Source organism: Amia ocellicauda, chromosome 13, assembly GCF_036373705.1.
Source record: "Amia ocellicauda isolate fAmiCal2 chromosome 13, fAmiCal2.hap1, whole genome shotgun sequence".
In the NCBI taxonomy this organism is placed as follows: Eukaryota; Metazoa; Chordata; class Actinopteri; order Amiiformes; family Amiidae; genus Amia; species Amia ocellicauda.
The window spans coordinates 33,052,147-33,068,422 of NC_089862.1; positions in this window are offsets into that span (position 1 = coordinate 33,052,147).

A 16,276-nucleotide genomic window follows, 5' to 3' on the forward strand; every position below is an offset into this window, starting at 1 on the left:
CAGAATGATTAAAATCCAGTGAGTCAAAAATCAAACAAAGCACATGTTCCCTATCTGCAATCAGACAGCGCTAGATCCATTTAGCTTCATTATTAGAGAAAAGGAGCAAACAATAATGATAATGAATATGAACCCAAATCATATTGGAAGAGAAAGTTCTGAGGGAGAATCTAAAGTGAAGTGAAAGACCATCATTATATATATAAAACATGCCTACACAGCGCTATGTTCTGTGTCGTTCGCCAGCTGTTCTTTCCCACCTTCTAGAAAACCAGAGCGAATAATTGTCTGGAGTACAAATGTTTTTTGATTCCTTCTAAAGATTGGAGCAGGTGAATCAGCGGCACTTCACACGTCTCCTCAGCCGAGTGCCATATTGTGGACAAATAACTTGAATGCATTTTGCCTGGAGGATTTTGATTTCCAAGTACAGCAATAATTAAAGGGTGACTGAGGATGCGGGTAGTTCTGAGAGATCCTCTGCAAAAGCATCCACTTCATTAGATTGCAAGACGCTTACACAGCCAAAAGTACGTCTAAATTAAAAGGGATGAGAGCTGGCAGAATATTTTTGGTGATGATTGGGATTATTAAAGAGCTACTCACTATCAGCTATTTCTGAGTAAAAACTAAAGAAAACAATCAAACAGAAGAAGTGTTGATGTATTATTTTGCTGCTTTTCTTCTTGGATGATTTAGAGAAAGATAAGTTAGCCAGGTGCCATGTGACTTGTTTTTCCAGAAATACAACAGCTGACCCATTTGGCCTTTTGGGTTTCTCCATGTTGGAGTGTACTTAGCACTAGATATGCACATTCGGGTAAAGCAGAAGCCTGTTCTTGGAAACATTTCCACCCCCAAACATATAAGCCTATTACCCTTAAATGTAAATAAATAAATAAACTAAAAAATATCCTATTCACGTCTGCTGCTGATGCTATAATTTTCTGCTCTGGTAATTTCGTATCAGATAAACTTCGGGCAGCTTTAAAATGCTTCCCACTTTGGTTTCTTATGACTAACTTGATACACAATATTGAGAAAACAGACTCCATTATCTTGATCAATATATCCTTGGCCGTCTCTCAATCCCTGATTTTTGGATTAAATGTGGTTCACACACTATATAAATCTACACGATATACATCAATTGTTTTAAATTTTGAAACCAGGATCTCTGGAATAAAGTAAATAGTACTAAATACAGTAGCACTAAATGTGTATTGTTTCATTTAGATATACAGGGGCAGAACTAATACACTATTCATTTTGCATTTGCATAGGCATGAGTTTTGTGCTGACAATTTTTGATTTACAATCTTACTTCCAAACATAATAACCAGCATACAGTTTGCCATCCTACTGTAAACTCTATTATGCTAGGTGTTTTATCCCTTTAATGATATGTCCTAATCTGGAAACCACATATAGCTCTGGCTGAAAAGCACATTCACACAATCAGACAAACAAGCACTGAGGGATTTCTGGAAGCACTATCAAACTGAGCATCTGTGAGTCTTACTTCTGTTGGCGTAACCTTGCCAAGTAAAACATTCCTCCCTACATTTGTTCGGCAGTAATTGCATAGTTTTTCACCAAAACCACAAACGTGAATCACCTAAAGCTACGGGAACATTTGCAAGATGTTTAAAAACTGGTTTAACTCAGCACTGAGGTGTTATTCATCTGGCCTGAGACGTAACATAGTTTCCCCCCACAATGTGAAAATCCTCAGAGCATCTGCACATTTCTAGTGCGTTGGAAGGCATTTAATCATAAACATTTTTCATACATTAAACTCTTATTACTTATTTTGATGCCGCGGCTCTTTCTTTTTCCAATTTTTTGTACAATAGTGGTACATCGTTGATCTTCTTGGCAGGTTTTAAATGGCAACTCATTTAAACACAATCATTAACACCATATCTACTAAAATACTACGCAGTGATCCATATAAACACCCACATTTCTGGACAACAACATTCATCAAGTTGTTCGTGAAAGAATGGTTTATAATGCCATAACACTAACGTTATGGTTGAGCATGCAAATACATAAAAGATTGAATTTAAGCTTTCTGGTGCTCGTAGCGGTTTGTGTTTTTAACAGGGAGAAGCCGATAAATATATCAAATCAAACTCACGGTAAGCCAGCAGCGATTACTTTTCTGAAAGAGTGGAAACCGAGAAAAACAAGTCTTTGTTGACTAAACTAAAATGAAATACAAAAAAGAATAACTGGACATAAAACGTACATGACCTGGAAAGATGGACCATTCAGAGGGTATCATTTCAATGCCAGGGTGAACAAAATGGTGTTTCACATGAATAAAACTCTCATCATTTATGATTCACACATTACAAGCGGTTATAACCTTGGGGCTGTTGTCCTACCGATGTGCTTGCAATTAAAACAGAGATCTTAATTAAGTCCTGAATATTGCTCCGTTCAGGTGAAATATGCACGGAGGAATTGATAAACACTTTTCAGGGAAACATACAAATTACTGTGTAGACCGAACCATACTAATTAATTTGACATTGGAAAATAAAAAAAGGCCCTGTTTTTCTGAAGCTTAGGGATTGCACAGCTCAGCGGCGCAGGCTTTCGAAATTACCTCAGTACCTACAAGATGGCCAGCTCCTAATCACATTCAAAACTGTCACCCTGCTAATGGGGGTAATTGATCTGAGGCTCATCCAGATTCCAGGGATTAAACCATGTAAATTGTCCTTGCTCTCCAGTAATAGGACCTCCTTAATGACACAATCAGATAATTTCACTCCTAATTTCCCTTTCAAAAATTCACGATGGCAGGGCTCGGCCAGAGGGGTTTGTTTTTGAAGGCTGAGTTGAAGGGTGAGGGAATGAAGTGTGTGTGTGTGTGTGTGTGTGTGTGTGTGTGTGTGTGTTATTTTATTTGTTGTTTTCAATTCTATTCAAGTGCATCAAAAAGAAGAACAAAAATAACTCCACATGGTACCGATGAACCGGTGAAGACAGATTGAAACACTCGCCCGGAGAAAGAGATGCTAAAATATTATTCCCATTTAGAGGTTTTGAATTTAACAAGAAATAATCCATATCTGCCTAAGTGCTCGGATCTAAAATAAAACCCAGATGGCGGCTGACATTGATTCGCTCTTTCTTACACCGTGAGTCATCCGGAAAGATGGGGTTTCATTTCGAAGCGCTTCAATCTATCTCAGATTTGACCAAATTGCAACAATTTACATGCTCTCCATGCTGTGCGATCGTCCTGTGTTTAAGTCATACGTGATTACGCAGAGGAAATTGCACAAAATCATCCCGTGTCTGGGAAGCGCACACAACGGCCTGCTATGGTTTGTAACACAAGTGGACGAGGTGACGACCGACACTACGGTATTCGGCATTAGCAAACTGAACAAATCAATGGACAACGAGAATTGCAATCACAGAGGGTGGAAATAAATCACAGGCTGATGGCTGGGTTTGTCGGTCCAACATGAATGTTAACCGAGACCAGAATGTGTTAAACACTATAACAGCTTGTGCTACAGCAACAACAATATGACTTCTACTATTAATATTAGAACCAAACACAATTACAAAGACAATTGTCCCAATATTGTAGCTGTGTGGTTAACCTGTGACACATCAGTACCCATTTTTGGATTTTGTGTGTGCGTTTTAAATAGGACATGAGCTTGTTCTAGTCATTTTAAAATGTGAGTATCTCATATGTCTACCTATATCCTCATGGTAAATAGTTTTTGTTTTGGGGTGTCATAGGATTTGTCAGGTAAAAGGCTATGTACCATTATTCCCTGCTGTTTTGTGAAATGAGCGTCCATCAGCTATCTTTAGTGCTACACAATATAAACCCATCAGCACTGGCAGTTTCAAGCAATTTCCTTGAAGTTTCCTTAAATTTGATTCAAGCCATCTTCAAATAGGTTTACTTGGGAATATTCTCGGGACACACAGAGATCATTGTAAGTCAAAGAAAATGTCAAAATTGGTAAACAGGACCTGGGACTGAGACGTTTAATCGCTCTATTAGACTTAATCGTTTGTGTTTATTTTGGCTCGGTCAGCCTCCCTTTTTTCTTGTATGTTAATTTAATTACATCGTCTGCTCATAAATAAATATATGGCTTATAAGGAAACAAGTTCCAGCACTTAGTGTAGTGTAATTGCGGACAAACACAGCATGATAGAAACACTAGTGGAATCCTGATTTCGGCGCAGCTGTGTGTTTGTACAATCATTGCCACACATCTATTGTCAAGCATTGTGTTGTAATGCTTGCGTGGACTGGAAAATTAATTACAGGGCTCGGTAGCTACTTGCTTTTGCATTTAAGTGATTTCAAGTTACTACAAACACCTTTTGTGGCGTCGGCAATCAAACTGGCACCGGAGATGGAAACAAAAACACTGGCACAGCATGAGGCTGTTAGCATAGGATACAAATGAGTTTAAATTTGATTTAATTAGATTATTTTAATGTATGGAAAAATAACTGCATGGGCACAGCCGCATTGTTCGATACGAGACTGCAGTCACTTTGCTTTGATAATCCCAGATACCTTCTGATGGTATATTCTTTAGTCTTTAGCACTTCATTATAGTTGAATAAACTACTTTGGTGTCACTCTAATTAAATCGGGCCGGAGTCTACTGAGGGAGTAAATGTCTCCCTATCAGAGATTGTGTAGGTCAGGTGGGCAGAGGATTGTCTGAGACAGAGGCTCAAGTATGAGTGAGGTCTGGACCCACACAATGATGCTGAAACCCGGGTCAATGAGATTGGAAGCTGGTTATACCATCCTTAACCTCTTCATTACTTCAGAGAAGGACTCAATAAGCAGACCTGGCTGTATCTTCTCTCCCACTAACGAGGTGGCAATCTCCATTAGCACAAAGTCTAATTCCAGCAGAACAGAAGTCCGTCCGCGGACAAGTGCAGACAAGCAAACATCTGGGTCCAATCAGGGTGACCACTTGGCCTCATAATCCAATAGGATTTAGTCATTGATATCTTGAGACTGATTCACCTCTCGTGGCAAATAAACAATTAAATCCATTTGCAGAGGTCCTCAGACTTGCTTTACATTGTGATTAGAATCAATTACAATCTTTTGTTTCTGGTTTAGAGACAAGCTTCAAATTTGACCTGTACCATATGGCAATATTCTGTCACAGCACTCTTTAAGTGCACGGTCAGTTCGGGTTAAAATGTGAGATGCAGGCAGAACTAAGTGAGGGACATCCCAAACCACACCATGGTGGTACATCGGCAAAGCATCCATCTTCATAGCTGACAGAGATTAAACCACCAGCGTTCAACCTGGAATAATTTTCATGATTCTCTAATAAACACAATCACTCCTTGATGAAGCTTTAAAGTATGAGAACCCGGCACATATCTATGATAAGCAATAAGCTGAGGTTGTGCAATTATGTCAGTTATTTTATTGGACCACACGCGGCCTGTGAGTCATTAGAAATGATTAGATCACTATTGCTGGGAAGCAGAGGACTGAGATACCTATTCTTTCGATGAGAGTGACATCATTAAGTGTGATTCATAGGCATTAATATTTGAAAGGCAAAGGAGACGGGGTTTTCATATTACACATCAGGGTTTTGGAACAATATTGTATTCACCGAGGCTCTGGACTCACGATGCGTTTTAACTCGTTCGATCGGCAGCAATGCAGGAGGACAGAAAGCACAGTCTGTCGCTGGATTCAGATTGGAGCAACTGATAATTAATATGATTAACAGTCAATTGCTTCCTTTAGGATCAAATGGAGAAGTTAGGGTTAGTTAGGAAGTGCTTCTGCGATACAAATATAGGACGAATACTATCTTAGCAATATGAGAGAAGATAAAAAGGCAAGTTGGGAAATGACTCTGAAATAAGACCTCATTGTGCCATACTGTGTCATGTATCACACTCGTTTGCAATGATTGTTTTCACATTTGTGAGTGCGCAGCCCCATTTTCATCTCCGTGGTCCGCATCGCCAGCCATTCCTCGCCCCCCCGCTGGCAGCCCCGACGCCATTACTGTGACTGATTCGCTCCGTGCTGTGAAAATGGGTTGTTGCTTTTACCTAAGCACAGCGCTGCTCACTTATTCAAAAAAAAGAAAACAAGGAACAAAAAAACATTTCACTACAAATTAGAAAAAAACTGGACAGTCGATGTGTGGTTTGCAGACAAGGTTCTCCCACAATGGCACTTTCCCACATTTCCCAGAACTGGAGTGTCACTTCAGGACCAGCGACAGAAATGACTGGACTCTGTGCCAATCCAGCAGCTGGTTTCATTTACAAACAAGGCCTGATAGAATTTGTGTGGATGAAATTGTAAGCAGGGTTTATATAAGTGCTCGGTTTCACAAAGGGGTTATGGAATGGAAACACTGAAACCATGTGACAGCATTTGCTACAATATATATAATGTGTGGGGATGTGGTTTTAAAATCATATTCAAACAAGTAGGAAAAAGGTGTAGTCATCTATTTTGATTCAGCGACACAATATCATTGGTCTGTTTAGCTCATTTGTATTGTATCATTTTTGCGTTTGAATGGTTATCGTCCCTTAATGCCGGACATCTCCAGTAAGAGTCGACGAGGACCGTAACCCCTCAGCGGACTTTGCTCAGACGTTGTGCTCATGGGGGTTCAAGGCCCACTCTAAGACCAAGGACCATAACAACTTGATCACCTCTGTCTCTGATTCACAACACTGCCTGCCACTGGCTTTTACAATACTTAAAAAGGAGGGTCAAACAATATAGACTGCATAGTATCATTGGATCACTTGGACACCAAACGAGCGCGATGGGGTGAATGGCCTCCTCTCGATTGGACACTTTCTCACGTTCTTATGTTCTAGATATAAAAAGCAGATTGGCCATTTTGACTGTGAAAGCAGGCTTTTAAATCATAACTCATCCTAACCTGATACAGGGGCTGTGTTAACAACATACAATATCATGCTCTGTTTGTTTTCCTTTTTCCACAGAATAACCACAAACTTTTATTTTTGTGCGGAAATGTCCAGATTGCTGCTTAGTTTAATTTGTATCTCATGAATTAATTACCCAACCTGCTCTTTCCCAACAGAATGTGTTTGTCTGCAGTCAGATCCAGCCCAGCAGACGTTAGATTCTCAATGACTCTGTCCAGAAAGATACAGCTTTCATTTTGTATGCATTAAAAATAAAAAATCAATGGCCCAAACAAAATTCAAGTGCAACCTGGCATCCAGAAGGCCACTTCAGAGGTGACTGGGATCGAGCGCAAGAGCGTTAATTGAAAAAAGTACATTTGCATGATGCTTTTGGAAGTTAAAACTATTTTCCATACGAGGATGTGTTCAGTCTACATAAAAGCATCTGCAGAAATGCCTCTGCTTTTATTCTCCTCACAAAAGGCTGGCGATGAACCCGTGCCCTATAATTACGCCGAGTGACCCACTACAGCAACTTAATTGCCTCATTGCCTTGCAAACGGCCGCACGCTCCTCCCTGCACACAGAATAGCTGCAGATTGAGCCCACCAGGTTTTAAACTTTCTATTGCACATTGGGATCTCGCGCCAAGCCGGGCAGCGCTCATGCCCCCAGTAATGATATTCAACGTGTTGTTCCCCCCGTCCTGAAAGTCCTGATTTTCTATTCTGCTTTTACAAGGGCCATAAATCAATACCGAGCGCTTAATGGATCTGGTGGACTTTTAAAACAAATTATAGTAAATCATTGTGAGCTGAAACGGCGAGGCAAATGTAAAAAGAAAAAAGAAAGAGAAAGATTGTTACAAGGAGAAAATAGTGGAACTTTTGCGGTTTGTTTTACGCAATACAGGCATCGACCACGTCAAACCAGAGGAGCTTTTCCAGATCAGCAGGGACACACGCACCCGGGGACACAAATGGAAATTGGGCTTCAAGGCATTCAAGACAGAAAACAGGAGACACTTCTTCACACAGAGAGGCGTCACAATCTGAACAAACTCCCAAGCGATGTGGCTGAAGAGACAATTTGGGAACTTTCAAAAACAGACTGGATAGGATCCTTGGATCACTTAGTTATTAATGGACACCAAACGAGCACGATGGGGCAAATGGCCTCCTGTCGATTGGACACTTTCTTATGTTCTTATTACTGTATTAAATAAATACATATGGGCATTAAAATAAATATATTAAACCATACTACAGTATATATTGTTATATATTATTTTTATATATAACAATACTATTATGTATGTGGAAGTCATTATGAATCTATGCCCACTTGGTTACAGTGTGATGCTACCAAATTATTTTTAACATTGGTTTGATTCCTAAGAGACGATTATTATAAAAACACAATTATCTTTCATGAGGGATGTATTGAAAGAAAATTAATGTATGGATATTTAAACTTATTATCAAACTGACCCGGGAAATACACATTGATACACATTGGTCCATCAGATGTGATACTGTATCAAGTAAAGGCCAACACCTTAGCTTTGCTACTGAAGATTGGCATCTTATTGCATGGCATTGTAGCTAATCCATAATAACATTTTTAACACCTCATTAATTGCAGACAAGAATCCAATTAAAGTTTCTTTCGCAATTCATCATCAGCATGAGTTGTATATTTATTTGGAAAACAAACATTGAAAAACGCAGATGATGGAATACATAGAATAAATAAATCATTCGGTCATTTGTTTCAAAAGGTGACACACAGATTATTGATGTTGGCGTTTTTAAGTATTTTGTACAATGTGCAAGTTGTTTATATAATTCACTGTTTCAGTTCCCAATAATGTATAAAGAATACTCTGTTGGTGTCCATAAAACATGTACAGTGAGGGAAAAATGTATTTGATCCCCTGCTGATTTTGTACGTTTGCCCACTGACAAAGAAATGATCAGTCTATAATTGTAATGGTAGGTGTATTTTAACACTGAGAGACAGAATAACAACAACAAAAATCCAGAAAAACGCATTTCAAAAAAGTTATAAATTGATTTGCATGTTAATGAGGGAAATAAGTATTTGACCCCTTTGACTTAGTACTTGGTGGAAAAACCCTTGTTGGCAATCACAGAGGTCAGACGTTTCTTGTAGTTGGCCACCAGGTTGGCACACATCTCAGGAGGGATTTTGTCCCACTCCTCTTTGCAGATCCTCTCCAAGTCATTAAGGTTTCGAGGCTGACGCTTGGCAACTCGAACCTTCATCTCCCTCCACAGATTTTCTATGGGATTAAGGTCTGGAGACTGGCTAGGCCACTCCAGGACCTTAATGTGCTCCTAATCTCAGCTCGTTACCTGTATAAAAGACACCTGAGATCCAGAAATCTTGCTGATTGATAGGGGATCAAATACTTATTTCCCTCATTAACATGCAAATCAATGTATAACTTTTTTGAAATGCGTTTTTCTGGATTTTTTTGTTGTTATTCTGTCTCTCACTGTTAAAATACACCTACCATTAAAATCATTTCTTTGTCAGTGGGCAAACGTACAAAATCAGCAGGGGATCAAATACTTTTTTCCCTCACTGTATGTTTTTTTTTGTATATGATTTAGTTTGAGGTCTTAACATACATTTAAGCTTGTGCTTACTAAAGGACTGAGATCCCAGAAAATAAATGCATATGAGAGGAATAAATAAATACAGGAACATCTTGCATTATTGATATTATATCCTGGCTGATTGAGCCAAATTAGAAAATAGGCTTTATTGGGTGAATATAACACATACACAGTTGGTTTTAGGCTGCTGACAGAACGCATTATTCGTAATCCACAAGGATTAGCACAACCCGTGTTTGCAAACAAAATGCTCGATGCTGCTTTTTGTAGAGAAAGTATGTTAAACCTGCATTGATCCCTCGCTGAGAGCAGCTATAATGCACAACTTCCCTTAGATGTACTTTTAGTGCTGCTGCTGGAGTATCAGCAATATTAAACTGAAAATGTCACAGAATGTCAAGTCTGAAAATGTCACAGGAAAAAATGGTGACCCAGAACCTTCCCCAGAAATAAATGAAATAAATATGCCTCGGTGGTACCGTACAGCGATTTCTTTGTGGGTATAATTTCTCCATTTTGCATGCTATTAATTTCCATGGCATCCGAGGGGAAATATTAGAAGACAGAAGCGCAGAGAGACAGATTAACTCATCGCTGGCGAAGTGAGGGGCAGTGCCGCCCGCCTTCCACGGCCGCCATCTGAGCAGCAATTAACTCATAATTATTGACTTGTGCCATCATGAAGAAATCTCTGTTTTCATGTTCGCTAAATGGAATATAAAAGTACTGTGAATACAAAGCAGATGTGATACTGTGTCAGAGGAACAGCCCCGGGTTCACTCACGCGCTGCAATTTCAAATACCACCCCAACATAAACAATAAGCTCCTACTTATATATGCACAATTTCTACTAGTATTATTATTAGTAGTATCAACATCACCAACAATAATAATAATTATAACAATAATAATGATCATTAGTTTGTGACAAAATTGTGACAGTCCATTGGTTAAACATATTCAACCAATGTTGTGCTGTCCATGTCTGTGCACTGACTATAGCCTGCAAATCTGCATTTGATTTCTGTTAGAGTATCCAGCTGGTGACATGTGAGTGAATTACTGTCACACAACAGTGAAGCTGAACTGCAACACTCTGTGACTCACTAAAGATACAAGAGCATTGCTATATGTTGGCTTAAATTGTTTTTGTGTTAAAAAAGGCAAACAATTTCAGCTTTGATTCTGACAGGCGGTGATCATTGGAATTTGTCCATCAGGTGCCAGGAAACCAGGATCCAGGAAATAAATTATTCTGCCGAGTTGGAATTAAACCAAAACCTGTGACATCATCTCAATCAGAGTTCTGTTCCGCATCATTTGCCCGGCACTCTCTTCCCATGAGCCTCTTGAAGTCATATGTAGAAAAGTGTATCTTCTAATATTTTTTTATAAAGTAAAACGATGCTTCATGCACACACACACACATGCACACAAAACTTATTTAATTATTTATTATTATTTTTATTTAGTTAGTTATTTTTGTGTGTTTGTGTTCCTTTTTTTATGCACACGATTTTATGTTTATATCTTAGTCTGTTGACGTGTCATCAGTCCATCTGTCTGTCTAATTGTCCACCTGTTGAATCAATTGTTTGTTTATCCTGTTGGTTGTTCGTCTGGCCATCTGTCTCCTTGAACAGATTGTTGATGCACTCAATTTGAGGCTGGGGTGGAGGGTGGGTAATGGGATGGGCAGAGAAAGGGCTCCATTTGATGGCAACACAGGTCATTGCAGGGATACAACTTAGTCACTGTGACTAAGCAGACACATCCCCACAGAGTCAGAGGCCCAATTTATTATCGAGGGTTAGTCGGACACCCCCACCGAGGAGCCCAGGTTGGCCACGGACGGTCTTGGATGGGTAGGGAAGGGTAGTAGGGGAGGGTAGGGATAGAGGGATTATTGGGGGGTAGAAAAACGAAAAACTGTGATATGCAGTATATTTGCAGTTCGTTGTATGTGCTTCATCCACAGGATTTGTCAAGTCCATCTTCTGCGGATGACTCTCCATGTATTGGCATGTCCTGTCCATCTCGTTAGCGTGACTGGCCACAAGACAGTGGCGGTGTGAGGGACTTTGCTGACAGGCGTAAGAAGCCAGATCAGAACTAGATCAGACAGCTGATTTCCATAATAAGTCACATGTTTTTTGCCAAATTGAAAGAGTGTCTCACAAATACACAAGAGTTAAAGTCCTGACAGCAAGGACAAACAGCCTGTCGTTGAGGTAGCTGGTGGTGGGACAGTCGCGTGAAACATGTCAAACTGGCATTGAATGCCTTCAGATAGTTTTGGACAGCCGAGCAACATCTTAACTGCTTAAGTCCAGTCTCTGTATAAACCCTGAATATAAATGTGTCTGCAGAGTTACTGGATGCAGCCCAAATATTCCTCCACCATTAATCTATTCAGGACACCTCCCAGTCAATCCTCTATCTGTGATTCTGCTGGGCAGGGGCAACACGACAGCGCCTTTAAAATGCACACTGACTACTATTGAACTGATTTGTACATTATTTAAGTGAGGGGGCAGGGCTGTGAGAGATAGGAAATGAGAAAAAAAGTTGTCGTTTGATTTCGCGATCGATGAGCAAGGAGACAGAGAAGTAAAGGAGAGGAAAAAAAAGTCAGTGGAAGCAATATGCTTGCCTTGCAGAAAATGAAAAGTTTTTTTGCGGTGGATTTGAATGCCATTTTCTGAGGGCAGCAGCGATCCATTTAGCACCCTGTGAGACATCCGCCTTGCCCGGCGCGCGTTCCCCCCGCTGCAGTGCATCATGGCCCGGCCCAGACGGGGCAGACGAGACACGATGAATCAGGGATATCTCCTTTTAGATATTTTCCGTCGTGCTTTTAACATTAAGAAAATCGATATTAACAAGATAGGGCCCATTCGCTGCAGAGCGTTATAGTTTCCAGTGATGGATCTAATGCGGATCATTACCAGAGCAATCAAGTTATAATCTGGGCCCAGCGAAGACTTGGCTCGGTCTTCACAACTTGGGAGAATTTATTAGACTGACCCTCCCAAGGAAAAGCAAGCAGAAGCAGAGATCTGAGATGTCAGACAGCAAGTTTATTTTTTTTTAATCGCAGATCGGAGTGACCCACATTTAAAATAAATAAATAAACAAATAATATCTTTACCCCACAGTGCAATTATTCATTACATTACGAAGCACTAGCTAAACTATAAACAGAAGATATATCTCATAAATAATACTACCAGCAGTACAAAGTCATAGAGGAAAAAGTAATTTTCTTTTTACAATATCATAACCGGGCTGCAGAATGACTTTTATGACCTTGCTCTGCTGCAATATTCTATGCTTTCTGGTTTTAACATATCGTGTGGAGAAATCCCACAGCCCTGCTTTATCATACGTGGCGCCGGCTTTCCATTAAACAGGAAACACAGAGAATGCTGTGCCTTGGTTACAGTTATCTGCGCCGAAGCAAAAGACACAATTACAGTTTAACCTGCTCAATCCCAGCCTCCATTTTAATGCAGAGGGCAGATATCATATCTAAACTGAATTCTAATGCACACCATGCAGTTAATACAGATAGAGTACATATGTATAGAGTACAAAATATGAGTCACAGTGGACGGGTTTCACATGGTAAGGTAATCACGTTTTAATTTATTCGGTACTCTTTTCAAACCTGTAGGTTACTGCAGGGGATGTTCACTGAAAAGCGAAGGGGGTAAATCATGTGTCTAGCTCTAGCAGTGAAAGCGGCCCATGTCACACGTTTCCTCCTCCATTAATACAAGCTTTGCACACGCACATGTTTATCGCTGCTCTAGAGGCAGTTCAAAGGAGAGCAACCAGACTTATTCCAGGTCTGAAGGGAATGTCCTACTGAGAGACTGAGGACCTGAACCTTTTCACCCTGGAACAGAGGAGACTATGTGGGGACTTGATCCAAGTCTTCAAAATCATGAAAGGCATCGACCGCATCAAACCAGAGGAGCTTTTCCAGATCTGCAGGGACACACGCACCCGGGGACACAAATGGAAATTGGGCTTCAAGGCATTCAAAACAGAAAACAGGAGACACTTCTTCACACAGAGAGTCATCACAATCTGAACAAACTCCCCAGCGATGTGGCTGAAGAGACAATTTGGGAACATTCAAAACTGGATAGGATCCTTGATCACTTAGTTATTAATGGACACCAAACGAGCACGATGGGGCGAATGGCCTCCTCTCGATTGGACACTTTCTTATGTTCTTATGTTCTTGTCATAGAAGGCTAATAGGTCTCTTGAGAAACATGGTTTACACATTACTGTATACTTTCTGTATATGTATCAACAGATAAATAGGTCCATTGTTTTTGTTACACATACATTGTGTTCCCTTTGAATGCCGCCACATCTATTAGACTTCACGCATTATTATTATTATGATGATGATGATGAATATTATACGATTACGTATTCGGAGGTATCTCACCGCCGGCAGTGTTTACTGCTCTGTGAGTCCAGACGTATTAATGCAGCCGCACGCCGGTACAGTACTTACTGTACTTTTCTGGGGAACACACTGGGGATGCCAGCCCTGAAACAAGCTTAGGGGTCAATTTGATTAACTCTGGCCTCCGCTGGGATAAAGTACCACTTGATTACAGAATAGTGTTTCACAGCAATGGGGAATCCCTTCGGACTGAATCAAACACCTGTCTGTGATTACTGTAAAAAAAAATACATACCGTACGAACTTGATGGTCGCTCCCCTGGTACTCTGTCTTTTGTCTGTTGCTCAATAAATATTCTTCTGTGACCATTACCAGCGAGAGTAGGTAGGGTTGGCAATCAAATGAACCCTGTGCCATCGCTGTGGGTTTAAAGTAGGTTTAGATTGTGACTGGGAACTAGAAATCGGAGATTCAAAAGTGCACTGTGGTGGAGAACCCTGTGCCACGTCACATCGCCAACTTCCTTCCTGTCTCTCAGAATATCGCCCTTGCAGTCCATCCATTGAGAGAGATTGTCTAGTTTGTGTGTTTCTTCTGTCGTTCTCTGTCTGTCTAAAATGCATATCTGTAGCCTCAGTACAGTATTGCAAACCTTTATTCCTTTAATCCTAAATCACTTAATTTATAACAAATCACTGGATTTGTAAAGACTATTTGATAGATCTAAAATGGCGTATTGATGTGATCACATGTTCTCCTGGTTCCTCAGAGCAGGTGAACAGTATATAGGATATTTTGGTGCCATTTATTTTGTTTCTTTATCCAAGGCGACTTACGAAATGTATAAGAAATTAATCTGCATATTACAGTGAGTAACAGGAGATTAGACTGGTGTGACAAGAAGCTTGACAGACAGGGGGAAGTACAGGAAGGTGTAGTTGGTAAAAACAGAAACCAGAAAATGAGGACATTTAGTAGAATTAAGGCAGAGCAGTGGCAGTGACGTTAAAGAGTGTCACTGCTTCAAAGAGTTGTTGAAGAAACTATGTTACCGAACTCAAAACATGTGAAGCAGGAAGACTTCTCACCCATTGCTACACTAATACTCATAAATGTCAATTTTTTGAGACAGAAAGTGCAGACTGTCATTGGAGATTATATAAAGAATATACTTTTTAAAAGGGTTATAATATCTTTCATTGATTGTGACTCATATATAACACTGTTGTTCTGGGTTCTGGAATGATCGTCATTTTCGTAATTCTTCACTTGATCTTCCTTTGATGCAGCCGCTACTTTGCTCAGTCGCTCTTGTTCTGGGATAACAAAGAATGAATTGTATTATTCAAATCAATGCAGATCTATTCTGTTTGCTTTCCAAAAAGATGTGTGTTGTTAGGTGAGGCTTAGAATATTTGCACACACACACACACACACACACACACAAAAAGCACAAGCTGGGATCCTTAAGCTCTACATGTGTAAATTAAACAGCACTGGGATACGACTGCAAAGCATCTTCTCATATAGTAATGCTTCACTCATGCAGGATGTCTTTTTTTGTGCAGTACCTTCTCAGGACAACAATCAAGGTCATCCCATTTGAGGTCAAAGTTTACTTTCACATTTACAATTTTTCAGCTTCCATCAATCCTATTTGATATTTGAAAATCATCAACATGTTAGAATATGTGTTTTCCTGGTTAGGTGTTTAAGAAATTAAATTGCATATGAAATGATGCCAAGGATAATAATAATAATCTTCATATATGGTTCTATTTGAAAGAAATACTGGTATCCTTACTGCATAGACACATCTTATATATCCTTCTTTCCATCTAGATTACAGTAAATTAATGAATTTTGTACAATTTCAACATAGGATTTCAACAGTCTCGGCCTGGAAGATTCAAATAATTGTTTCTACAAAATCTGTTGGGCTGCAAGCTGTCAGACACTGTTACGCTTATTCGAGTCAATTATCGCACATATTTGGAAAATCTACATCTCAAGGGCAAGGTACTGCAACACACGCAACTTCTAACTGATTTAGTTGCTCTCCACCAAAGACCTCCGGTAGCGTTTGGTCTCTAACCTTGACATTAAACTTTCAACCACACAGTGAACCTGAATTAGAATGACTGAATAGATTTTAAAATTGCCACAGTTACACACAAAGTCCTTCGTGGAAAAGGTCCTTCTTATCTTTGAGCGAGGGGCCCCATATGCTCTGACACTTTCTTTAAGAT